The following is a 26,815-nucleotide window of genomic DNA, read 5'->3' as shown; positions in this document are numbered from 1 at the left end:
AACAGAACTGTTTCTGAGGTCACAACTATTAAAACTGAAGGACTTGGTTGTTTTAAAAACATCATTAGCTCTTCATGAAGTCAAACTTTTTTGTTACCACATAGTCTGCAAACACTTTTGACTGTAAATAGTGAGACAAACCCTTTTGCTAGAACTACACTGAAGCAAATGTGTGTTTCAGTGGTGGGTGTGAAACAATGGAACTCTATGGAAAATCATTTAAAATGTTCAAATGTCTTTCTATTTAAATGCCTGTATAAACACAAAATATTAAAATTGTGTGAAAATCCAAATTAATAGAGTTAAAAAAGAAAAAGGAAAAAAAATGCTCATTATGTATTCTTATAATGGAACACAAAGGTGAGGCCGTCTAAACTTGTGTTGAAACAAGAATGGGGTAGGAGATAATAAGATGTTTTCTTCATCCTACTCCTGTTCTTTTACATGGAATGTGTTATTTTGTACTCTGTAAAGTGCAATTTCTTGTTTTTTTTATTCATTACCATGGAAAAAGGAACAAAAACAAATGAAATATATATATATATATATATATATAATTTAGCCACTGACTACGTTTACATGCAGCCAATAACCCTTTCATAACCATAATATTAGCAATAACCCGGTTGCGCACGGCCATGTAAACACCCACAAAAACCTGATTATGCTCATATTCTGTTTTTTAAAAACCCGAATATGACCCCTGGGTTACTCCTTTTCTAACCCGAATATCAGGTCATATAAACGCGCATCGGAATATCCCCATAGAAAGGAACATTATTTTGTGTTCTGCGCATGTCCTATCTGCAAGGAATCTTGGTCTTTTGAGTACAGCAACTACTTGTGCGCAGCCCACCGGACACCACAGATGCAGAGGTAAACAAGCATGGGGAAATCCAGACGCGGCAGCACAGCACCACACTTTTGGAGCGAGGAGGAAACCGAGTACTTCATTAGTATCGTGAAAGACATGAATATAATGTCTTTTATTGATGGTAGAAAGTACCAAGATAGTGACATTTACAAGAAGGTGGCCAAAAAGTTACACAAAGCAGGATTTGCACGAACGCCAGACTAAATCAAGCACCGGTGGAAGACGTGCGTCGCTGTTTAGATGGGGATATTCCAAATGATACCAATGACCATGTATACAGGAGTAACTCTGTCTGCTTTAGCATGTAAATGGGTGATTCCTAATGATTCAGAAACCAGAATATTGACCTTAAGCTGAATATTAACGGCATGTACATGTACTGATAGATCTTGTAATTACGACATCCTGATCTTGTAATTATGAGATCTTTTCTCGTAATTAGATGAGATCAGCAGTCAAGATCAGTTTTTTGTATCCAGTGAATGCAATATGCTTCCATAGTTTTACACTTACTGGCGTCCTGTCCTGGGTGTACCCCGCCTCGCCCTCTATGGCTGCTGGGATAGGCTCCAGGCCCCTGTGACCCTTAAATGGACTAAGCGGTAGAAGATGAATGAATGAATTTATTTATTTCATTTATTTATTTATTTTGGTGCCTGCCCCCCCCCCCACTGCACTTTAAATCCTTCCTACGCCCATGCTTAAACCCACTCATGTTCACCTTAAAACACTTTGTATTTGTCACAAAGTCTCAATAAGTCTGATAAATCCAGATCAATTTTACGACGTTAAACGACAGGATTTCTTCCGGGTTGAGGGAGGATGAGCAGCAGTGATGCTGTCGCACATCAGAAGCCAAAGCAGCTCCTTCAGCAGTCAGTCAGTCAGACAGTCGAAGCAGTAACAGTCCGCCTGCAGACACTCACCGTACTGCATAGCGTTACTGTCCGACTCAGCCCACGGTAATATTCACGGTCTCTGCTAATGGCTAATGGATGTTTTTTCTGGTGACCCTTTCTGACGCCGGACGGCGATATTGTAGCAAGAAACAACTTGGCGGCGGCTTCTTGGTTTACGGTTCGTCTCGACGAGGACCGCACTCCATCGTTAGCTCGCTAAGCTAGCTAGCCCGCCGTGATACTTTGCACTGTAGCGGCGTCAGGGCTCCGCTTCGGCTAGCTGCCGCTATCTTCAGCCACGGCGGTGGATTGAGGGCCCCCGTCACTCTCGGTAAGTAACTATACCGTTCATATGTAAATGCTGTTTTTTTTTTTTTTTTTTTTCCCCGTGATGTGTGTGTGTGTGTGTGTGAGTGAGCCTGTCGGGTTTGTTTGTCGGCGCTGTTTGCTGGGCTGTGGCAGAGGCTTTCTGTTGACAGAAGCAGGCGAGCAAAGGGTGATGTGGTTCACTTATCAGCTCCAAAACCAGCCTGAAATGCTCTTTAGCATAACTCTTACGCACGTAATCATTACTAAGGATAAATTCAGATTACAGATGTGTCGTTTGTATTGTGATGTTTTCAGTTGTCGCATTTGACTGCATCGACTTTCCTTCAATGATTTGCATAAATAAGTCGAGACAACGATGTGAGACTCAGCCTGATGCCAAATGAATGTTTCACAGTTACGTCTGCAGTTAACGATTATTCTTGTAATCGATTGCGTTAGACACTTTTTTCGGTTGATCTCTATTTTCTAACTATAGCTTGTCAATCCTTTAATTTAAGAAGTCATAACCATACATTCCACAGTAACTTTCAACCTTACGTTCAGTTATTTTTCATAAAAACTGGTTTACAGTTTTAAAAAATTCTAAAATTAAAAATACCAACATCTAAAAGATACGAAGTGGCAAAAATTAAAAAGGCAGTTAGGGGAAGGAAAAAATAGGGGGAAATGGTGTTTTTTCCCTCTTCCTAAATGGCCCAGTGACACAGCACTTAATGAAGGGCAACGAAGCCCAAACGAAACAAAAAATCTGGACTTTTGTTGACTTTCGTTGGCATCGTTGCACTTGCACTAAAATTATGTGACATTTTCTAAGGCTGTGTTTGTAATGAAACTTAGAAACAGTCTGGGTTTGTGTATTTTTTTGTCAGTTTTAAGTTTGATTTTGCACAAGTGATAAATCTCATAAAATGTCACACTGTACAGATTTAAAATAATCATAGGTAGGGGTATCACGGATCAGAAAAGCCACAGTTTGGAGTGGATGCGGTTTTTAAACTGTGGATTGGATCAGTAAAAAAAAAAAGAAAGACAAATACTACTTTGTTTTCCATTTAAAAAAGAACTTAATGGGAAAAGAAAATAAACTTGCTTGTGATCCTGAATGAAAACAAGGTATCCGTAAAATACTTCGTTATATTAAATTGCAATATGAACAGTAAATGATGAATAAAAATAGCTTTTCCAAAATTACGAAAAGCTAAAAAAAAATTGAGCAAAGCTTATGTAAGTGTGTAACTTCCTCTTTTTTTTTTTTTTCTTTCAAAAAGATGAGGATTGTTTGGTGTGAGGGGAACAATAATAATATGAGTTATTCCCTTTTTAGGATAAATGCTTTTGTCCTACATGAGAATGAAAAATTCTGAAAGTCAGTCTGGCTGGGGCCCAAGCCTGTAACTTCATTCAACGGGAATGACAAGACATCTAATCTAATTCAAAAACATTTAATTAAAAAAGAGAGTATAAATTTACTCTGTCAGACCATAGCAAAACGCCGTTGCTGACGGCAATTCTCTACCTCCTCTTTGCTCACTTGATTTAAAAGTACTGTAAGTTTACGAGAAGGGTGCAATGTTTATCTAATATTGTGATTTTAACCTTTTTAGACATGGTTTATAACTTATGCATAACATCAAATTACATTAAATGTAACCTAACACAATGAAAGGAAATTTGCATGAGATTTGCTCAAGTTGTGGCTCTTCAAATGGATTAAAAAATGTATTGCAAATTTCGAATTATTTATTTAATTTTATTCTGCTTGAAGTGGGACTGTTGATGTCAAAGAAGGATCTGGTAAGCAAAGACCTTACCCTTGTGAAGTACCTTGGTGTGACTTATGTTGTTGTTTGGATCTATAAAAATAAGTTCGGTTGAATTGAGAAGGACCCATCACATGGAGAAAATGGTGCATTACCCATACCACACTATTTGAAATATGAATCACTGCTTTCTGGTCTTTAGCCCTGAAAAACCCATATCAGTCATCCCCTATTAATTATGCAGATTTTAATTAAAGAAAAAATATTAGTTATTAAACAAACTCAAAAGAATTTATATGGTGTTGTTGTAACATTATATTGGTAATGTTATTAAAAAAAAACAATAAAAACACATTAATGCAGTGTACTCACACATTGCTAAAACAAAATAAAACCCTTCACTGTTATCTCTATCTCTCCCTCCCCAATTTCAGTGAAGTTGGGATGTTGTGTAAAATGTAAATAAAAACAGAATACAATGATTTGCAAATCCTCTTCAACCTATATTCAATTGAATACACCACAAAGACAATATATTTAATGTTCAAACTGATAAACTTTATTGTTGTTGTGCAAATATTTGCTCATTTTGAAATGGATGCCTTCAACATGTTTCAAAAAAGCTGGGACAGTGATATGTTTACCACTGAGTTACATCACCTTTCCTTCTAACAACGCTCAATAAGCGTTTGGAAACTGAGGACACTAAAGGCTGAGTCCCACCGAATAATAAACCATAAATAATGAGCCACGCATGGGTGTGTCAGCGATTATTCGAAAAATGACCCACGTTTTCATCTATCACGTATCCGCTACTAAGGTGCCTCTATGTGCCTCTCTGTACCCCGCATGTGCCTTGTAGCAGCCTTGAGTGAGCCACTACCGACCTGTCATTAGAGCCTTGAATGGCTCGCATCAGCCACTCTAAGCCACCTAGTGCAGTGATAGCGCCATGATAGCGCGATGTTGGCACACATTTAGCCATGGGTTTGGTCCAAACCTTCATCCCTCCCACACCTGGTCCCTTTTAAAGTTTGTGTTTTCAATTCACAGCAGCATTTAAAGATGTCACATTTTTTTTAAAACGCAGTCCAAAAATAGACGCTCCAGTACAGACCCGCGGTTGTGCGCTGTGTGCCAGGTTGCTGTCCACCTGCATTGCAGTCCAAATATGTAGGACTGCTTTTTTGCATTTGCGCAATATCTCTAAAATTAGAAAGGTCTTGTCTCAGAGTGATGCTGAAAAGCTAATTCATGCAGTTATTTCTTCTAGGCTGGAGTATTGTAATTCATTATTATCAGGTTGTCCTAAAAGTTTCCTGAAAAGCCTTCAGTTAATTCAAAATGCTGCAGCTAGAGTACTGACAGGGACTAGAAGGAGAGAGCATATTTCACCCATATTGGCTTCTCTTCATTGGCTTCCTGTTAATTCCAGAATAGAATTTAAAATTCTTCTTCTTACTTATAAGGTTTTGAATAATCAGGTCCCATCTTATCTTAGGGACCTCATAGTACCATATCACCCCAATAGAGCGCTTCGCTCTCAGACTGCAGGCTTACTTGTAGTTCCTAGGGTTTGTAAGAGTAGAATGGGAGGCAGAGCCTTCAGCTTTCAGACTCCTCTCCTGTGGAACCAGCTCCCAATTCAGATTAGGGAGACAGACACCCTCTCTACTTTTAAGATTAAGCTTAAAACTTTCCTTTTTGAAAAAGCTTATAGTTAGGGCTGGATCAGGTGACCCTGAACCATCCCTTAGTTATGCTGCTATAGACTTAGACTGCTGGGGGGTTTCCCATGATGCACCCAGTGTTTCTTTTTATTCACCTCTTTTTGCTCTGTATGCACCACTCTGCTTTTAATCATTGGTGATTGATCTCTGCTCTCTTCCACAGCATGTCTTTTTCCTGATTCTCTCCCCTCAGCCCCAACCAGTCCCAGCCGAAGACTGCCCCTCCCTGAGCCTGGTTCTGCTGGAGGTTTCTTCCTGTTAAAAGGGAGTTTTCCTTCCCACTGTCGCCAAGTGCTTGCTTGTAGGGGGTTGTTTTGACCGTTGGGGATTTTCTGTAATTATTGTATGGCTTTTGCCTTACAATATAAAGTGCCTTGGGGCAACTGTTTGTTGTGATTTGGCGCTATATAAATAAAATTGATTTGATTTGCATTGCACCAGACCAGCTACAACCAAACCAAGGGTTCCTGGACAGCCGCCTATGTGCTCCTCGCTGGCTCCGCGGCTTGCTCGCTTTATTTTTTCCCTGGCTTTAAACAGTCATTTTTACACTGTGAGCCCACTTTTAGCTTTGTGTTTGACTGTTTATTTCTGCAAAATCACTCTTTTGTGCACGTGCTGCCGTTCTGCATACACGACGTGGTCGCTTTAATTATATACACCTGCGGCCGCAACTCATGTGAATCACTTTAAAAAAAAAATCTTTATTTCTTCCACAGCTTAAAAGTCACCGTGATGCAACTTTTAACTTTGTGTTCAAAATCAGTATTTTGCACGCTCTCCTTCTGTGTTGCTGCACAGCTCTTCGCTGTTTTTTGCGGCTTCACGGGAGTTATTTCTTCTGTGGCTTTAAACACACAGCCACTTTCATACAGTCATCCAAATTTGAACTTTGTGTTTGTCCATTATTAACTGAAAAATCACTCTTTTGTGAGCTGGCGTTCTGCCTAAATGCTCCTTTGGAGCGTGATGAGTCACTGCCTCAGTGCACAGTGTGCACACACAGCGGAGCTCATGTGATCCATTAACAAGATATTAAATCAGCCATAGACATACCTTAACAGCTAGGAACTGTTTTGTCAAGCTATAAAAACATTAAAAAATAGTTACCTTAAGCTGTTCCAAAATGCATTCCACATGGAGCAGGAAAGAGAGGGAAAAAGGGTCCAGATGAAACAGTCCTCTGTGATTCCAGAAGCGATTAGAGGTGTTTTCAGCATCCAAGGTTTGGCAGAAAATGATTAATCCGCTACAAAATAATTATTTTATATACAGCGTCCAGCGCACAGAGCAGATGGAATTTTGTGCGCAAGAGGGCAGCTGCTCCAAAAATAGCCTCTCAGGTCCTGCGTAGCTGCCAGGCGCACGGATAATGGGCTTTTAGCAGCCTCGTAAGCACCACGCACATGCATCTAAGTCATCGTAGTACCTCATACACAAACTGCCCCATGCTGTTGATGCTAAATTTTGAACATCTTGAAATTAGCGCCACGCTCAGAGAGGAGCCTCGTTAACTGAAGATAATGCCTCTCAGAGTCACTATTCTCCCACAATAGTTGAAGAAACCCTCGCGTAGCAAAGAAAACATGCTGTCTGGCTCATTATTCGGTGGGACCCAGGCTTAATTATTGAAGCTTTGTTGGTGGAATTCTATCCCATTCTTGCATGATGTGCGACTTCAGTTGTTCAACAGTCCAGGGTCTCCATTGTTGTATTTTGCGCTTCATAATGTGCCACACATTTCCAGTGGGCGACAGGTCTGGGCTGCAGGCAGGCCAGTCTAGTACCTGCACTCTTTTACTACGAAGCCACGCTGTTGTAAGATGTGCAGAATGTGGCTTGTCATTGTCTTGCTGAAATAAGCAGGGACGTCCCTGAAAAAGACGTTGCTTGTGTTGCTCCAAAACCTGGATGTACCTTTCAGCATTGATGGTCCCATCAGAGATGTGTAAGTTGCCCATGCCATGGGCACTAACACACCCCCATACCGTCACAGATGCTGGCTTTTGAAGTTTGTGCTGGTAACAGTCTGGATGGACTTTTTCCTCTTTTGTCCGGAGGACACAATGTCCATAATTTCCAAAAACAATTTGAAATGTGGACTCATCAGACCACACCACACTTTTCCACTTTGCATCTGTCCATTTCAAATGAGCTTGGGGCAAGAGAAGGCGGCGGCGTTTCTGGATATTGTACCATGTATGGCTTTCGCTTTGCATGGTAGAGTTATAACTTGCACTTGTTGATGTAGCGACGAACTGTGTTAACTGACAATGGTTTTCTGAAGTGTTTCTGAGCCCACATGGTAAGATAGTTTATACAATGATGTCGGCTTTTAATGCAGTACCGCCTGAGGGATTGAAAGTCACGGGCTTTCAATGTTGGTTTTCGGCTTTGCCGCTTATGTGTAGAAAGTTCTTCAGATTCTCTGAAACTTCTGATTATATTATGGACTGTAGCTGATGGAATTGTTGTGAAAGTGTCATGACACGGACCCACAACAGGGGGCGTTAATGAACGGACAATGGATAAGCCAAAAAGTAACAATTTAATGTTGTGAATCGCACAACGAAGTACAGACAAAAACAATATGGTGGAATGTCAATTATACACAAGGTGACGTGTGGGCAGGCTCAAAGATAGAAGACGTCTGGTGAGAGAAGAGCCGGATCCCACACAGCTTCCACCACCAACGGACCTGAAGAACACCGGAGCCGCCAAGCCCTGCGCCCCAGGTGGCCACTGTCTTCAGCAGTCAGACCCGGTACTGCTGGCAGAGAACAGAAACAGTACTGATGAGTGTGAGTTCGCACACTCAGTAATCCCACAGTCTGTGTTCTTTAAGGAGGCAGCACCTCCACCTCCAATCACACGCTCGTGCAGCTCCTGTTTAACCACTTATCTGGTTTGGGGTGTGAGGCGAAGCAGTCACAGTCCACACCAAACGCCAATCCCACAGATAAGGACACACCACAGGAAAACGGCTGCAAAGAAGTTCAGATTATTACTTAATGTAAGTCAGCAGAGAAGTTACCTGAATGGTAGTTGATTTCTCGGCGAGGAGGTGGAGTCGCAGTCCGGCCTTTATGGAGATGGTGATGAGTTGACTGAGTGACAACTGGTGCTGATGAAGAGTGACAGCTGTCACTCCCAGTGGCTCCGGCGCCCTCTCGTGCTTGAAGCCCGCACTCCAAGCAGGGCGCCATCTGGTGGTGGTGGGCCAGCAGTACCTCCTCTTCAGCGGCCCACACAACAGGAATCCCTAAATTCCTTTCAGTTGAACGTTGGGAAACATTGTTCTGAAACTGTTGGACTATTTTTTTCATGCAGTTGTTCACAAAGTGGTGATCCTTGCCCCATCTTTGCTTGTGAACAGCTGAGCCTTTTGGGGATGCTCCTTTTATACTCAATCATGACACTCACCTGTTTCCAATTAACCTGCTCACCTGTGGAATGTTCCAAACAGGTGTTCTTTGAGCATTCATCAACTTTCCCATTCTTTTGTTGCCCCTGTCCCAGCTTTTTTTGAAATGTGTTGCAGGCATCCATTTCAAAATGAGCAGATATTTGCAGAAAAACAAAAAAGTCTATCAGTTTGAACATTAAACATCTTGTCTTTGTGTGGTGTATTCTATACAATTATAGACTTTTGATTAGGTGTACCCGTAGTTATGCGGACTTGGTCAAGGCCTCGGTGAACCCCATCCTGACCAGGTACGCATAATCACGGGTACACCAAAATCAAAAGTCTATAACTGTTTTATTATATGGTAAACAAGAAAATTGGGAGTTTGTCAAACATTCGAAAACTGAAAAATCAATCTCAAGTTTCAGCTATTTATTATTACTGTCATACTGCACCAACAGGTCCAAAATACTTCATGAGCACAATCTCTAAAGCCCCTTTCACGCCGGGGCTGCCTCGAGCTTCCTGTGGTGTCATGACGGCACAGGAATGTCTGCGTCAGGTGCGCGCTGCAGCCAGACTGTGCACTCTGATTTATCTTCTACTTTATATTTGTTCTTTTGCTGAGCTGCAGTTCTGCGCTCTGAGTTCTGTTATAGTTTATCTTTCCTACTTTGACCACCAGATGCGTGCGCGAGATGCACGTGTGCACGCGCGTGAACAAACCGTCTGTAAGTAAATGTGGAGATTATGGAGTTATACTTGATGTGGACATGACCTGTCTCTGGCAGTCGGTCTGTGAGCACGACTTTTATGGACTGTATTTAAACACATTTGTGAGAGAAGACCGAGGAGCAGCTGCAGCCAGCAGTGTTTTTTTCTGTGCCCTTAGCTTTTACTGCATTGTGTACACGGCGTCGTCATGACGACGCACGATGCAACTCGAAGCGGGCCAAAGTAGGCATTGTATCGCGTTATCTGATTGGTCGTTATCGATAGAAGTCGTCACTCGATTGGCTAGCGCAACGCTGCATGCGAGGTGTACTCGGCTCCACCAGCAGTCAACACGGCATGTGGTACAGCTCAGAAAGTGGTGAATGGGCCAATTAGAAGTTGGCAAAATCACATACTATATAATAAAGTTGATTATAGGTTGAAGACGATTTGTAAGTCATTGTATTCTGTTTTTATTTACATGTCACACAACGTCCCAACTTCATTGGAATTGGGGTTTTGTGTATATATATATATATATATATATATATATACTCAACAAAAATATAAACGCAACACTTTTGGTTTTGCTCCCATTTTGTATGAGATGAACTCAAAGATCTAAAACTTTTTCTACATACACAATATCACCATTTCCTTCAAATATTGTTCACAAACCAGTCTAAATCTGTGATAGTGAGCACTTCTCCTTTGCTGACATAATCCATCCCACCTCACAGGTGTGCCATACCAAGATGCTGATTAGACACCATGATTAGTGCACAGGTGTGCCTTTGACTGTCCACAATAAAAGGCCACTCTGAAAGGTGCAGTTATGTTTTATTGGGGGGGATACCAGTCAGTATCTGGTGTGACCACCATTTGCCTCATGCAGTGCAACACATCTCATTCGCATAGAGTTGATCAGGTTGTCAATTGTGGCCTGTGGAATGGTGGTCCACTCCTCTTCAATGGCTGTGCGAAGTTGCTGGATATTGGCAGGAACTGGTACACGCTGTCGTATACGCCGGTCCAGAGCATCCCAAACATGCTCAATGGGTGACATGTCCGGTGAGTATGCCGGCCATGCAAGAAATGGGACATTTTCAGCTCCCAGAAATGTGTACAGATCCTTGCAACATGGGGCAGTGCATTATCCTGCTGCAACATGAGGTGATGTTCTTGGATGTATGGCACAACAATGGGCCTCAGGATCTCGTCACGGTATCTCTGTGCATTAAAAATGCCATCAATAAAATGCACCTGTGTTCTTCGTCCATAACAGACACCTGCCCATACCATAACCCCACTGCCACCATGGGCCACTCGATCCACAACATTGACATCAGAAAACCGCTCACCCACACGACGCCACACACGCTGTCTGCCATCTGCCCTGGACAGTGTGAACCAGGATTCATCCATGAAGAGAACACCTCTCCAATGTGCCAAATGCCAGTGAATGTGAGCATTTGCCCACTCAGGTCGGTTATGACGACGAACTGGAGTCAGGTCGAGACCCCGATGAGGACGACGAGCATGCAGATGAGCTTCCCTGAGACGGTTTCTGACAGTTTGTGCAGAAATTCTTTGGTTATGCAAACCAATTGTTTCAGCAGCTGTCCAAGTGGCTGGTCTCAGACAATCTTGGAGGTGAACATGCTGGATGTGGAGGTCCTGGGCTGGTATGGTTACACGTGGCCTGCGGTTGTGAGGCTGGTTGGATGTACTGCCAAATTCTCTGAAACGCCTTTGGAGACGGCTTATGGTAGAGAAATGAACATTCAATACATGAGCAACAGCTCTGGTTGACATTCCTGCTGTCAGCATGCCAATTGCACGCTCCCTCAAATCTTGCCACATCTGTGGCATTGTGCTGTGTGATAAAACTGCACCTTTCAGAGTGGCCTTTTATTGTGGGCAGTCTAAGGCACACCTGTGCACTAATCATGGTGTCTAATCAGCATCTTGATATGGCACACCTGTGAGGTGGGATGGATTATCTCAGCAAAGAAGTGCTCACTATCACAGATTTAGACTGGTTTGTGAACAATATTTGAGGGAAATGGTGATATTGTGTGTGTGGAAAAAGTTTTAGATCTTTGAGTTCATCTCATACAAAATGGGAGCAAAACCAAAAGTGTTGCGTTTATATTTTTGTTGAGAGTGTGTGTTTGTGTGTGTATGTATATGTGTATGTATGTATGTATATGTATATATATATATATATATATATGTGTATATATATATATATATACACACAGTAGTGTTCAGAATAATAGTAGTGCTATGTGACTAAAAAGATTAATCCAGGTTTTGAGTATATTTCTTATTGTTACATGGGAAACAAGGTACCAGTAGATTCAGTAGATTCTCACAAGACCAAGCATTCATGATATGCACACTCTTAAGGCTATGAAATTGGGCTATTAGTAAAAAAAAAGTAGAAAAGGGGGTGTTTACAATTAGGAATGGGTATCGAGAACCGGTTCCTTTCGGGTATCGTTAAGAAATGATTAGATCCACCGACATCAATAACCTTTTCACTTAACGATTCCCTTATTGGTCCTTCAGAGTGGCCGTTGTTTTGGGGGGTGTTTGTCAGGAAATTATAATTTCTCTACATTCATTACAGACCCTGCAGCGGGTCTGTAAGCAACTTTCCTGCAGTGCGGCTTTGCTTTGAACCTTGAACCAGTCAAAGCAGTGACTCGCATATCGAAGCAGTGCTTCGATCATTGCTTCGCTGATTCATTTTTTTTCTTTTGCTTATCTTAATTTTCCACCGCTAAAACCCTAAAGAGCATATGGCTGTGAGTATTATTTACCTTTTTTTATGTTAAACTGACCTGTTATGGTCTTCTGAAACAGTTGATAGATGTATTTTATAACTTAAAAACGGGACAGATGCTAACACGTTAGCATGTCTATGACATTTTCAATGTTAAGTTAGCATTAAGCAGTTGCAGCTGTCAAGCGTTTGTTGTTGTAAAAGAGTCAAATGTATTACAAATTGTAATATTTTTTAAATTTATTTTTGTTTATATGTTAATAATCTAATGATTAGCTATTATATACAATTTTAGAGAAAGAGACAAAAAGAACCTGAATAGAAACACAACAGAAAATATAAAATCAACTAACAATGAACATACATAAATAAATAAATACATACATGCAGGAAAAACCACCTCCGTTTTGGTCTCACAGGACGGCTTTGAGATGGCGTTCAGACAGCTGTTGGTGGTTTTTCCATCGAGTGATTATCCGAGAAATTGTGGATGTGCCTGGACATGCCAGAACATGTCCCGTGAGGCTTCATCACGGCGTTGCTTTGCGCCATGCGGCACCGCCGCGTCGCGCGGAATTCCTCCGCACGTCTGTTTCAATGTTCCGAAAAAGTGCTGATGTCCACGTCTTTCCACAATTCCTGTGCTAGTCAGACAACGTCCCAGATAAAACACAGCGTCCAGTTTGGAAATGAACGGCACATTCCACTGTTACAGGAGTTTTTGTCATGGAAAGAGGAGCGGAGGCTTCGCGGCCGTGCCTCATGGCGCAAAGCAGCGCCGTGATGAAGCCTCATGGGACATGTTCTGGCATGTCCAGGCACATCCACAATTTCTCGGATAATCACTCGATGGAAAAACCACCGACAGCTGTCTGAATGCCACCTCAAAGCCGTCCTGTGAGACCAAAACAGAGGTGGTTTTGTCTCGCTCCAGTAGCGAATCCATCGTGACGTGCGAAGCCTCCGCTCGGCTTTCCGTGACAAAATCTCTTGTTAAAAGTGAAATCTGCCGGAAAATGGTTGATGTCCAGCTCTTGTGATAACCAGAGAAATGGCACGCGATGGTCACGGATCCAGACAGCCATCCGTTTAGAAATGAAATGGTCGTTCAGCCTGTCGATGGCGGCATCGGAGCGCTGCGCGCCCCACAGCCGCTGGGGGCCGTCCTTAAAGCGACAGTAACACTCCTTATTCTGCACCAAGCCCGTAACATTTTCACCAAAAGCCAGATAAATTTTTCTAATGGTTTCCAGCTGCCAGTCTCTAACAGTTTCTGAAAAAATTCTGATGGAAAAAAAAGCCCAAATCATTCCGCCATTTCCTGGCAATGAAACAATGACGAGAGGGGTGGACCACTCCTCACTCAAAGCCTGCTCACAGGCAAATGACACAACTGACAGGCGTGGAAAAACTCACGCATGTGCACGAGGGTTCAAGCTTGTCTGATGCAATCACACGTGATTCAAATCCATATGGCTTTTGAAAAAAATAATAAGGTCGGATACTTTTCTAATAGACCTTGTATATATACACACAGTGGTGGGCACAGATAACCAAAAAAAATTAACTTCGATAACAGATAATCAGATAACTGAAAAGTTATCTTTGATAAAGATAAAACAATAAACCACCCAAAAATGTATCGGAAGTTTCAGATAACTGATAACAACAGATAAATTCCAATATTGTCTCTGGTACATTTACAACCACTAATAAAACGAATTTAAGTTTTAATGGCACAATAGCTTCAGACCCAAACAATGAGACCACACTTTTGTCTTTGAACATTCTGCCCCTGCTGGAAGCACTTGTTCACTACAGATCTCCCAGTAGAGGCACTCTGAAAGCAGCCATAAAGCCAACTCTCTATCAGTCACAAAGCTCCGGTCAGGTAGAGGTCTTGAAAAATAAAGTCATGCTGACTTATGGTTTTGATTTACAAATAACATTAATACCGATAGAATAACTCCATTAATGTCAATTCTGTCATTTGTACAAACTTAAAATATAACATATATCTTTTAATGTTGAATAATGCACTAATTCTGAGGTTTTGTAACAAACACAGACAGATTGCAAAGGATTCTGGGTAAAAGTGCCTCTGCTAAAGACTGATTGGTTCAGTCATTCATTATGTAAACCAACACGTTAATGTGACGTCTGTCGTGTGTTGGTGTTTACAGATAAATGTGCTTTTGTAAAATATTCCATTTTTTTATTTGTAAAAACAGGCATTTTTACGGAGCCCTGGAAGTGTCATCGCAAAATGTTTTGCATGTAGAGAGAATGTGCGCACGTTTTATGATGTTGTAAAACGTGCTTTACTCTGTGCGCGATGATTTTTCATGCAGGAATTTTTTGGACCGAGTTTCAGGTTAATCGCGCATCCTGCATCGTGCAGTGTACATGAGGTAACAAGCTGCGTTTAACATCTCAGGACCACCTCCTGATCGCCGATCGTACGGTCCAATGAAAATCAAACCTGTTTGATATTATTGTGGTTGGCCGTCGTGAGGGTATCCTGCTGCTGAAGAGCTACAAGCATCTAACCGCTCACACTGTGCCTGTGCAAACACCGCAGAGCTGTCTTGTAATGTTATTTTATTTTATTTTTTGCTGTTGTTTTGTTTTTAAACATCATTTGTAAAAAAAAAAAAAATCCATTTGCAAAGCCAAAAAGTTGATTTGGTGCCCAGACGCTTAGTACTTAGGGCGAATACTGCCATGAACACTACTGGCCAGTAGATGGCAGTAGAGGCCTTGAAAACAAAGTTTCAGATAATCCCTGTCTGCTACACTTAAAATGCGTGGAATTTTACAAATGCAAATACAATAACAACGTCTATAAACCCAGAGAATATATTCACAAGCGTTTTAGGCACTAGAGTTTAATGCTGTTGTCCGTGGAGCCTGAACAGGGTGTCTGAAATGCAATTGTCCTGTCGTGATTGTACAGAGATTACATCATCCTACCCATAATGCACTGCTGGAAACAGCATGTGCTCACAAAACCTTAAAAATTAGCACATTACTTTAACTGGAACGTCTTTCTACTGAAAGGCTTTATTTACTCTCTGTGTCACGTTGGAAAAATGTAGCTTTTGTGCTAAATGGATTAGCGCTTACACGAACTGTGCATATGCTGTAGTCTTTTTCTAATTTTTTCTGGGGTCATTACAGTGCCACACACATGCCTGGCATGTGTACTACAACTTTAAACAAAGCTTCGAGGCACAGAATTTTCCTGGAACATTTTTTGTAATTGAATTATTTGAGTTACTTGACTAATTGTTTCAGCCCTAGTCAGGAGCCCCCTTTTCTTGGCCCCACAAATGACACATCCCCATTTTGTGTTACCCTGGTGACAAGTGCAGGATCCTGATACAGGATCCAGATCATTTCATTCAACCAAGATGTCTGATCAAGGTGAGAGAGTTTTAGAATTCTACTAATTGAGGCTCATACTGAAGTTGTGCAACATCAGTGAAGAGGACTCTCATGACTTAATAGAGAGACATAAGAACATTCCACAATTTACATATTTACATGATTTACCTGCAGTATTCGTTCTACATGATTCATGATTCTTGTTGATTATTGTTCTTTATTTTTGTTGTAATATGTAATAAATAGGGGTGTCGGAAAAAATCGATTCATGTCCGAATTGTGATTCTTATTTATTATGATTCTGAATCGATCCAAAATGTCCAAGAATCGATTTTTAAAAAGCATTTTTTTTAACATTTTCTTGCTTACTCGCTGCATGTACTGTTTGTCAGGCAACGGCTTCCATACTACAGCGTCCCCGCGAGGGGAGGGTCCGGTGTGCTTCAAACATTCGTGAGCTGCAGCTTAGCATGGCGGACGAAGAGCTAATTCAGCCAGCACCGGCAAATATTTGGGCGCATTTTGGATTTTATTTGCTGCGTAAGAAGGAGCTTGACATGACTTATGCAGTGTGCAAAATCTGCAAAATGAAAGTCAAGTACTTCGGAAACACTTCAAATCCGCAAGCCCACATGCTATGCCATCACCCGGAGCTAAAAGAGGGGAGCAGCGGTATCTGCCGACTACTGACCAGCGCTTCGCTAAACTGCCAGCCAACTCCGAACGAGCAAAGCAGATAAGTAAGTTTACATCTAGAATCACTTGATTAACCTTGTAAAGCTGCATTTTCTTAAACAGAAATTTTTTATGTAATATAACTATTTCTCAGAGCTCTTTGAATCGAAAATCGATTCTGAATCGAATCTTCACCCCAAGAATCGGAATCAAATTGAATTGTGAGTTGTTGTACGATTCACATCCCTAGTAATAAATATCTTATTGCACGTCTGTTTAAGTATCACGCCCTGTGTCATGCATGGAGGTGAAGTCTCTCCTTGCCTGTTTGCGGTTTTTCCTCCCAGTTGGGAAAACTGGATGGGATGGTGATGTTAAAGGTGCATTTTCATGTTGGTTGTATTTCCAATTTTCATTGCCATTGTGTTCAAGCAAAGTCTACAAACTGTTTCGTTCACGTTTGGTTCCCCTGTTGTGGCAACCCCAAGTGAAAAAAGAAGCTAAAGGAACTTGCTTTGAAAAGTTCCAGTTTCAACATCATACACAGAAAACTACAGATTGCAACTTCTCTACTGGCTGAGGGGTAAAATGCCTGCTTAACTGTTGGTTTGTATTTGATCTGCTTCTTCGTATGTGGTTGGAAAATAAGGTTTGCCGTGATTGAAATTTGTTTCATTTCTTGATGGGCTGTAGCCATGAAGGCCCTATATAACTCTGTGTATCTGTCAACATGGTTAATTGCATTTTGTTTAATTTAATCACTACAAATCCTTTTACAGGGTGTACTTGAATCTCCTGTGTGTGTGTGTGTGTGTGTGCATGTGCATGTGTGTGTTAAAGACACCTGAGTGAGTTTGCATGAGTGAGCATACATTAACAATGCTGTAATTATCTTGAGATAAGAAAATGGATTCACTATCAGTCCTGCAGTTGTAAAGCAGAGCTGTACTGACAGGGCACCATTTAAATTAATCTCATGTTCCTCCATGGGAAAGACAAGCAAGGCATGTCTTATTTATCCCTGGTATCTTGTCTAGAGATGCACCGGTCCACAATTTTCCACTTCCGATCCCGATACTGATACTTTTCCGATCCGATACCATAGCTCTGTTTGCTTTAATATTATTATTATTATCACTATTGATGATTTTATATGAGGATTTTCTTAAAACGGAGACCTGAAAGTTCAGCTACAATTTGTCAGAAGGTGTATCTAAAATAAAATCCTAGATTTGATGTTTTGGTGAAAGAATGAAGTACTTTAATTTTTTATAGACTTGAAGAGAAAAGACAGCGCTCTCTGTCTCTGTCTCTCTGTTTCTCTCTCTGCTGTCTCTCTCCTTCTCAATTTTAAATTTCATTGGAGCTTTATTTATATGGGAGACATATGTTTACATTGTCAAATTAAGTGTTAAGAGAAAAAATTAAGTCCTCTGTCCTTCTCAATTTCAGTGGGGCTTTATTGACATGGGAGACATATTTACATGGTTAAAGCAAGTGTTAAGAGTAAAAATCAAATTAAGTTCTCTGTCACTTGCGTTCTCGCTGTTTTTGTGCTGCGCAAACTTCAAACTTTTTGGAAACACGAGGCCTTTCAACTGTAAAATCAGTCATAAATTTCTAAATGTATCATTTATTTCCTTAAAACCTTAGCATTAAAGTAAAAACAATAGATAAACAATCACAACTACTTGGATCAAATAAAGTTTGTTCAGTACTGTACAGGCGCCTTAGCTGAAAAAGGCTTTTCTTGGTCAGCTGAGCTTCAAAGCTCTTCATGTTCTTGGCTGTGGGTTGATTAGTTCACAGGTGGTGAAACAAGTTTGTTGTCAAGCTGTTTTTATTGTTAACAGGCGTCCAGCATACTTTTCAGATTGTTGTGTTTTGAGCAACATGATCTGTCAACTAAACCTTCAGCAGTGGACTGGGAGGCTCGGGGTGTCTGCGTGTTGCCTGCTGTTTCAATTTTTTATTTTTATTTTGTAACTGCAGTCATGCAAAGAGCTGACTGTGACTACAAATCTTGCTTTGGCCTTCTCCAACATTTGAGTCTACCCTAAATGTATCATCTGTGAATCAATCATCAAAGTTTACACATTCAGTAATGAGAGACATTGGAATTATTCAAGCTTGGATGATATCTAAATTATATTATGGTAGAGTTGGCCCATTATGGAAGAAAATCTTTTCACAATTTTTTTCATGTTGATATGTAATCACGATATAAATCAAATCACTAGTTCTGTCGAGGTTATAGGTTCCTTTTAACTCTTAAATGAGATGTGAAGATGTAAAGTTAATTTTGGTTAAAATGTTTTTTTTTTTCCTATCAGAAGTCAAACATGACAAATGCACTGTGGAACATTGTACAGCTGTATAGATACATACCTATTATATAATAAACTAAAATCTTAATTCAAAAGCTTCAGGTGTTACAGGAGAACATAAACAAAAATGGACAACGTTAGATGGTAAAAAAATAGTGGCATTGCCTGTCTTTGTGGAACAAGCTTTTGACACAGTTTGCAGTGCACGCTACTCTGGTTCTTGTCCAGCTTTAAGTACCCAAAATATCGCCACACTACAGAGTTCCCCGACACTTGTTTCACCAACAATATCCTCATCTTTTGACTCTTGGGCTGTCAATTTGAGCATCTTCTTTAGTAATGCTATCGCTTGAGTTTTAGTTAATATTTTAAGTCAGGGTTGCCCAACCTTTTTTGAACCGAGATCTACTTTTAAAATTGACAGTGTATCGAGATCTACCATATATCATATACCATATCAAACGCCATAGCGTAGCCGCAATTTATTGTGCACCAGTACAATAACACAATTTCCTGGTACAAAGATAAAGTTTTAACAATAATAATGCATTGTTGAAGTAAATGTCCAAAGAGTAAGCACAAGTAGGCTTAGGACTGGCCTGTAACAACACAACAACAAACAACTCAAATTACACAATGCCTAATTATATATATATATATATATATATATATATATATATATATATATATATATATATATATATATATATATATATATATATATATATATATATATATATATAATGTGTGTGTGTGTATTCACGGCCTGGATATACCAGCATTCTGTGCTACCTCGAATCCTGTGGCCCCTGCTGATATATTCAGTACCATCTCTACAGTTGAGTCTCTGGAAAGGAAGGTCAGTAGCTACTTAAGAGGTGGCTGGCTTTCCCACGCAGCTTGAGCACAGCACCACCACCATCATTCAGCTCCCAGTTAGTAGTGTGATGGAAGAGTTCATGGTATCGCGTACCAGGGAAGTTCTGCAGTACAGAGAGTCCAGAGACCCAAAAGTGGCAGGAGCGGGCATTCAGGTTCGAACAGGCAGGAAGTGGAGTGCAGCCAGGTCCTTGGAGGTGGCAGAGTCTCGGCTACGTCAGAGGGCGTTGGTGGGGGCTGTAGCAGTAGGACGGGCAGGACTCGGCTATTTTCCAGCAGTCAGAACTGACACAGCCCAGTGCAAGGAGCGACAAAAACTGATCTAGGAGGAAGTCCGTGCTGGCGTGGAAGACGTTCGAGCCAGCAGGATGGTTGGACTTGGGTAGCAAAGAGCATGGACAAAATGGGATAATGTTCTCCAGCGGCGGATCACATGGCATGGTCTGACATCTCAAGCAGTCTACCATCGAATAAGGTTCTTGGTCCAAGCAGTATATGACATCTTACCGAGTCCAGCAAACCTCCATGTCTGGGGCAAGAGTGACACTCTCACCTGCCCCCAGTGTTCGGGAAGAGGCTCCCTGGAACATCTCGTCAGCAGTTGTCCGAAGGCCCTGGGAGATGGCCGTTATCGCTGGTGCCATGACCAGGTCCGAAGAGCAATAGCTGACAGTATAGCCACAGCCATCCGTACCAACAAAGGCCACCATCGATTGGAGAGAATCACCTTCATAGGAGCTGGTGAGAAGCCACTTTCTCAACCAAGTCACAAGGCAGGTCTTCTCACTACTGCCACCGACAGGCATTTGGATGTTGACCTCGGCAAACAGCTGAAATTCGCAGCCCAGATAGTACAATCACGTCTGCGGCCAGACATGATCGTTATTTCCTTCTCCACCAAGCAGCTGATCATGTTGGAACTAACTGTTTCCTGGGAAGAACGGATGGATGAGGCCAACAAGAGGAAGCCTGCAAAGTACTGTGAGCTAATGGAAGAGTGCCAGAGACAAGGCTGGAGGGCACGTTGTGAACCAGTTGAGGTCATTTGCAGAGGTTTTGCAGGGCGTTCTCTCTGCAGAACATTTACAGTGCTGGGGATCACGGGCCAGGCTAAGAGAATTGCCTTGAGAAAAGCAACTGAAGCCGCAGAAAACGCCACAAGATGGCTTTGGATGAAGAGGGCAGATCCGTGGACTGCTGCTGCTGGGACGCAAGCTGGGGTCTGATCAACCCTGGCTGGGTCACCTGTGCGAGGGTGTCTGAAGTTGAAAGACCCGAAACACCCAATGACCCCAGGTTACATCACTGATGATGTGCCCCAGTGCACCCGCAAGGTGTGTGTTTCAACTACAACCCCTGGCAACAAAACTAAAGTCATTTCAAATGGCAACTTTCTGGTTTTAGGAAACACTATAAGAAATCAGGAAAAAAAAATTGTGGCAGTCAGTAACGGTTACTTTTTTAGACCAAGCAGAGGGGAAAAAAATATGGACTCACTCAATTCTGAGGAAAAAATTATGGAATTACCCTGTAAACTTTCATCCCCAAAACTAACACCTGCATCATATCAGATCTGCTCGTTAGTCTGCATCTAAAAAGGAGTGATCTCACCTTGGAGAGCTGTTGCACCAAGTGGACTGACATGAATCATGGCTCCAACACGAGAGATGTCAATTGAAACAAAGGAGAAGATTATCAAACTCTTAAGAGGGTAAATCATCACGCAATGTTGCAAAAGATGTTGGTCCGAGGCCCAACGTGGTGAATTCACTGAGGCCGCGCGCTGCGTCATTAGAGCCGCGCGTCACGAGTGCCGCTTCCCCGAGGCCTCGTGCAGCCACCGCGGATCCATCAGCGCGGAAACACCGAGGCCGCGCGGCACCAGCGCAGTGCAGATCCATCCCGGTGACAAACAACGCAGGCTGTTAACATCGGCGATCGACAAGCTGCTCATAAGCCGACCATGGGGCCTAAGAAGGTTCTGACAGCGGAGGAAGGTGACGATATTAAAAAATCTCTGGACTTTCTATCAGAGGAGATTTCTGTTGTGAAGCAGCAACAGAAATCAATCATGGATCTGGTGGAGGAGGTGAAGGCATTACGGCTCCAGAATGCCGAGAAAGACCGGCATCTGGTGCAGCTGGAAAATAGAGTGGCTGAATTGGAGCAGTACACCAGAATTAATGACGTTATCATCACAGGTCTTCACATCAAACCACGGTCCTACGCACGGGCGGTAACAGATGAGAGCGGAGGGGATCCCAGTGAACAGGAGGTCAGCTCTGTGGAAAAACAAGTTGCTGATTTCCTCCTATCTAAAGGTATAGAAATGGATTTAAATAACATTGAAGCGTGCCACCCTCTGCCCCGGAGAAATGACGGTGATAAACGAACCGTCATCATGAGATTCATCAACAGAAAACACAAAACAGCACTGTTAAAACAAGGAAGAAAACTGAAAGGGACAAACGTATTCATCAATGAACATCTCACCAAACGGAATGCCGACATCGCCAGGAAAGCACGCTTCTTGAAGAAACAGGGAAAAATCCAGCAGACATGGACTTCAAACTGTAAAATATTCATCAAACTGAACGGATCACCAGAACAAGCAAAAGTCATGGCAATAAGGAACATCGAGGAGCTGGACAAATATGAACAATAGTGTTTCTTAAAGCGAGGATCTGGACAAATATGACCAATAAGGTATGAGGACACAAACACATCACAACACCATGACACAGACCAGAGGAACCTATTCATTTACTACCTATTCATCTACATCTGGAGACAAGAAGGATATAACTCAAAGGATTGCTGATCATGGAAAAGTAGAACTGAGAACATTTAAATACACAGACCACAATGTACTGGACTTGGAGCACGATATAGACCCGGACAATAATTTCTTCTCAAATATCAATGACAGTTGTTGCTATTATACAGATGAACAGTTTAATCGGATCATTAGAATGGATAACAAATTATCAATAATCCATTTCAACAGCAGAAGTCTATATGCAAACTTTAACAACATTAAAGAATATTTAAGTCAGTTTAAAAAAATATTTAACATAATTGCTATATCAGAAACATGGATCAATGAAGATAAAGGAATGGATTTTGAACTGGATGGATATGAATTTAATTGTGTAAACAGAAAAAATAAGAGTGGAGGAGGAGTGGCTGTGTATGTGGATAAGAACATGGATTATAAAATAGTAGACAATATGACAACTGTGATTGATAACTTATTAGAATGTATAACTATTGAAATATGTGAAGAAAAAAAGCAAAAATGTATTAGTCAGCTGTATATATAGAGCACCAGGATCTAGTATTGAAACATTCACTGACTGTATGGGAAAAATGTTCTCAAAAACTAATCAAAAAACTGTGTTCATTTGTGGTGACTTAAATATTGATCTGCTCAATCCAAATAAGCATAAAATAACAGATGAATTTATCAGGATAATGTACAGTATGAGTTTATATCCAAAAATCACCAGGCCAAGCAGAATTACATCCCATAGTGCTACCTTAATTGATAATATATTCAGCAATGATACTGAGAATAACACTGAGTGGATTATTAATCAATGACATTAGTGATCATCTACCAGTTTTCATCGTTTATAATAGAAACCATCGGCGGAATCAGCCAGAGGAGAAAATACAATACAGGCGAGTGCGGACAGAGGAAAACATGAACACACTAAAGAAGGATTTACAGGAGCAAAACTGGGAAAAGGTATACAGTGAAAGTGATGTTGATAGTGCATATGAAACTTTTTTACAAATATTTACATCATTATATGATAAAAATTGTCCAATTAAACAAGACTACAGAAAACAAAAAATCCAAGCTCGACCATGGATGACGAAAGGGTTACGAAATGCATGTAATAAGAAAAATACACTGTATAGAGAATTCATAAAACTAAAGACTAAAGAGGCAGAAAATAGATATAAGAAATACAAAAATAGATTAACTAATATTATACGGGTATGTAGGAAGGAATATTATCAATATCAATGTTTCCAAAATATTAAAATTAGTATTATTTGCAGATGACACAAGCATTTTTTGTTCAGGGGGGGATTTGCAGGAGTTACTGAGGAGGATCAGTATAGAAATGGGAAAATTGAAAATATGGTTTGACAGAAACAAATTATCATTAAACTTAAGTAAAACAAAATACATGTTATTTGGCTATTGTAATACAGACATACAGGTTCAGTTACAAGTCGAGGGGGTAGATATTGAAAGGGTACATGAAAATAAGTTTCTGGGGGTGATAATAGATGATAAGATAAACTGGAAGACTCATATAAAACATATACAAAGTAAACTGTCAAGAAGCATTTCAGTTCTAAACAAAGCAAAACATATTCTGGACCACAACTCACTCCGCATTCTTTACTGCTCACTGGTTTTACCATATTTACAGTACTGTGCAGAGGTATGGGGTAATACTTATAAAGGTACAACACAATCACTATCAGTAATGCAGAAAAGAGCTATAAGAATTATTCATAATACTGGCTATAGAGATCATACAAATCCACTATTTTTACAATCCAAATTCTTAAAATTCACAGACTTGGTTCATTTTCAAACAGTACAAATTGTGTATAAAGCAATAAACAATTTACTTCCAGCAAATATTAAAAATATGTTTTTAACAGATCAGGGGATTACAGTCTGAGGGGGAAATTTAATTTAAAGCATCAGTGGGCACGAACAACATTAAAAGGTTTCTGTATTTCTGTCTGTGGGGTGAGGATGTGGAACAGATTGGGAGTGGGGCTCAAGCAATGTCCAAGCATGAACCAGTTCAAACAGCGGTACAAAAATATGTTTTTTTCTGGGTATAGGGAGGAGGAAGGGTAATGAGGGTTAGGGTGTTTTTTGTTTTTGCTTCGGCTTGTAAATATATAGTATTTTGTATGTAAGTAGGTATGTGTAGGTGTATATTTATGTTTGTGTATATATATGTGTATATATGTGTATGTATATGTGTATGTATGTTGATGTGTGTATGTATATATATATATGTGTATGTGTATGTATATGTATATATATATATTGATATCGGTTTAGGTGTGTAGGAATCTATGTGTATATGTGGCAAAGGGTATTACTGGTTGTGGGGAAGAAGGGGTTAGGGATAAATAAGCTGATGCTTCACCCTACCCCTTTTCGGACATGTTGGGTACACAGTAGGAACTTTTTTGTTGTTGTCTTTACTGATCTATCTTGTAATTGTTGTTGTATCAAATGTTCGAAATAAACAGTTTTCATTCATTCATTCGTTGTTCACAGTCAGCTGTGTCTAAACTCTGGACCAAATACAAACATGGGAAGGTTGTTAAAGGCAACCATACTGGTAGACCAAGGAAAACATCAAAGCGTTAAGACAGAAAACTTAAAGCAATATGTCTCAAAAATCGAAAATGCACAACAAAACAAATGAGGAACGAATGGGAGGAAACTGGAGTCAACGTCTGTGACTGAACTGTAAGAAACCGCCTAAAGGAAATGGGATTTACATACAGAAAAGCTAAACGAAAGCCATCATTAACACCTAAACAGGAAAAAAACAAGGTTACAATGGGCTAAGGAAAAGCAATTGTGGACTGTGGATGACTGGATGAAAGTCATAGTCAGTGATGAATCTCGAATCTGCATTGGGCAAGGTGATGATGCTGGAACTTTTGTTTGGTGCCGTTCCAATGAGATTTATAAAGATGACTGCCTGAAGAGAACATGTAAATTTCCTTGATGATATGGGGCTGCATGTCAGGTAAAGGCACTGGGGAGATGGCTGTCATTACATCATCAATAAATGCACAAGTTTACGTTGATATTTTGGACACTTTTCTTATCCCATCAATTGAAAGGATGTTTGGGGATGATGAAATCATTTTTCAAGATGATAATGCATCTTGCCATAGAGCAAAAACTGTGAAAACATTCCTTGCAAAAAGACACATAGGGTCAATGTCATGGCCTGCAAATAGTCCGGATCTTAATCCAACTGAAAATCTTTGGAAGTTGAAGAAAATGGTCCATGACAAGGCTCCAACCTGCAAAGCTGATCTGACAACAGCAATCAGAGAAAGTTGGAGCCAGATTGATGAAGAGTACTATTTGTCACTCATTAAGTCCATGCCTCAGAGACTGCAAGCTGTTATAAAAGCCAGAGGTGGTGCAACAAAATACTAGTGATGTGTTGGAGCGTTCTTTTGTTTTTCATGATTCCATAATTTTTTCCACAGAATTGAGTGATTCCATATTTGTTTTTTCCCTCTGCTTGGTCTAAAAAAGTAACCTGACTGCCACAATTTTTTTTTTTCCTGATTTCTTATAGTGTTTCTTAAAGCCAGAAAGCTGCCATTTCAAATGACTTTAGTTTTGTGACATGTCTGTGATCTGCTTTTTTTCTACAAAATTAAATCAATCAATCAATCAATTTTTTTACATAGCGCCAAATCACAACAAACAGTTGCCCCAAGGTGCTTTATATTGTAAGGCAAGGCCATACAATAATTATGTAAAACCCCAACGGTCAAAACGACCCCCTGTGAGCAAGCACTTGGCTACAGTGGGAAGGAAAAAACTCCCTTTTAACAGGAAGAAACCTCCAGCAGAACCAGGCTCAGGGAGGGGCAGTCTTCTGCTGGGACTGGTTGGGGCTGAGGGAGAGAACCAGGAAAAAGACATGCTGTGGAGGGGAGCAGAGATCGATCACTAATGATTAAATGCAGAGTGGTGCATACAGAGCAAAAAGAGAAAGAAACAGTGCATCATGGGAACCCCCAGCAGTCTACGTCTATAGCAGCATAACTAAGGGATGGTTCAGGGTCACCCGATCCAGCCCTAACTATAAGCTTTAGCAAAAAGGAAAGTTTTAAGCCTAATCTTAAAAGTAGAGAGGGTGTCTGTCCTCCCTGATCTGAATTGGGAGCTGGTTCCACAGGAGAGGAGCCTGAAAGCTGAAGGCTCTGCCTCCCATTCTACTCTTACAAACCCTAGGAAC

General features: G+C 40.8%; 1 protein-coding gene across 1 annotated transcript in view; it reads left to right on the top strand.

Moving 5' to 3' along the window:
• The first annotated feature begins 1,752 nt into the window (after positions 1–1,752).
• galnt1 (UDP-N-acetyl-alpha-D-galactosamine:polypeptide N-acetylgalactosaminyltransferase 1) overlaps positions 1,753–26,815 on the top strand; it is a 191,179-nt gene continuing 166,116 nt past the window's right edge. The window contains exon 1 of the mRNA XM_034174910.1: positions 1,753–2,104. The gene's annotated coding sequence lies outside the window, so the exon portion shown is untranslated. The remainder of the gene's footprint in view (positions 2,105–26,815) is intronic.

The sequence above is a fragment of the Thalassophryne amazonica genome, chromosome 7, assembly GCF_902500255.1.
Source record: "Thalassophryne amazonica chromosome 7, fThaAma1.1, whole genome shotgun sequence".
In the NCBI taxonomy this organism is placed as follows: domain Eukaryota; kingdom Metazoa; phylum Chordata; class Actinopteri; order Batrachoidiformes; family Batrachoididae; genus Thalassophryne; species Thalassophryne amazonica.
This window is presented reverse-complemented; position numbering and strand designations above follow the sequence as displayed.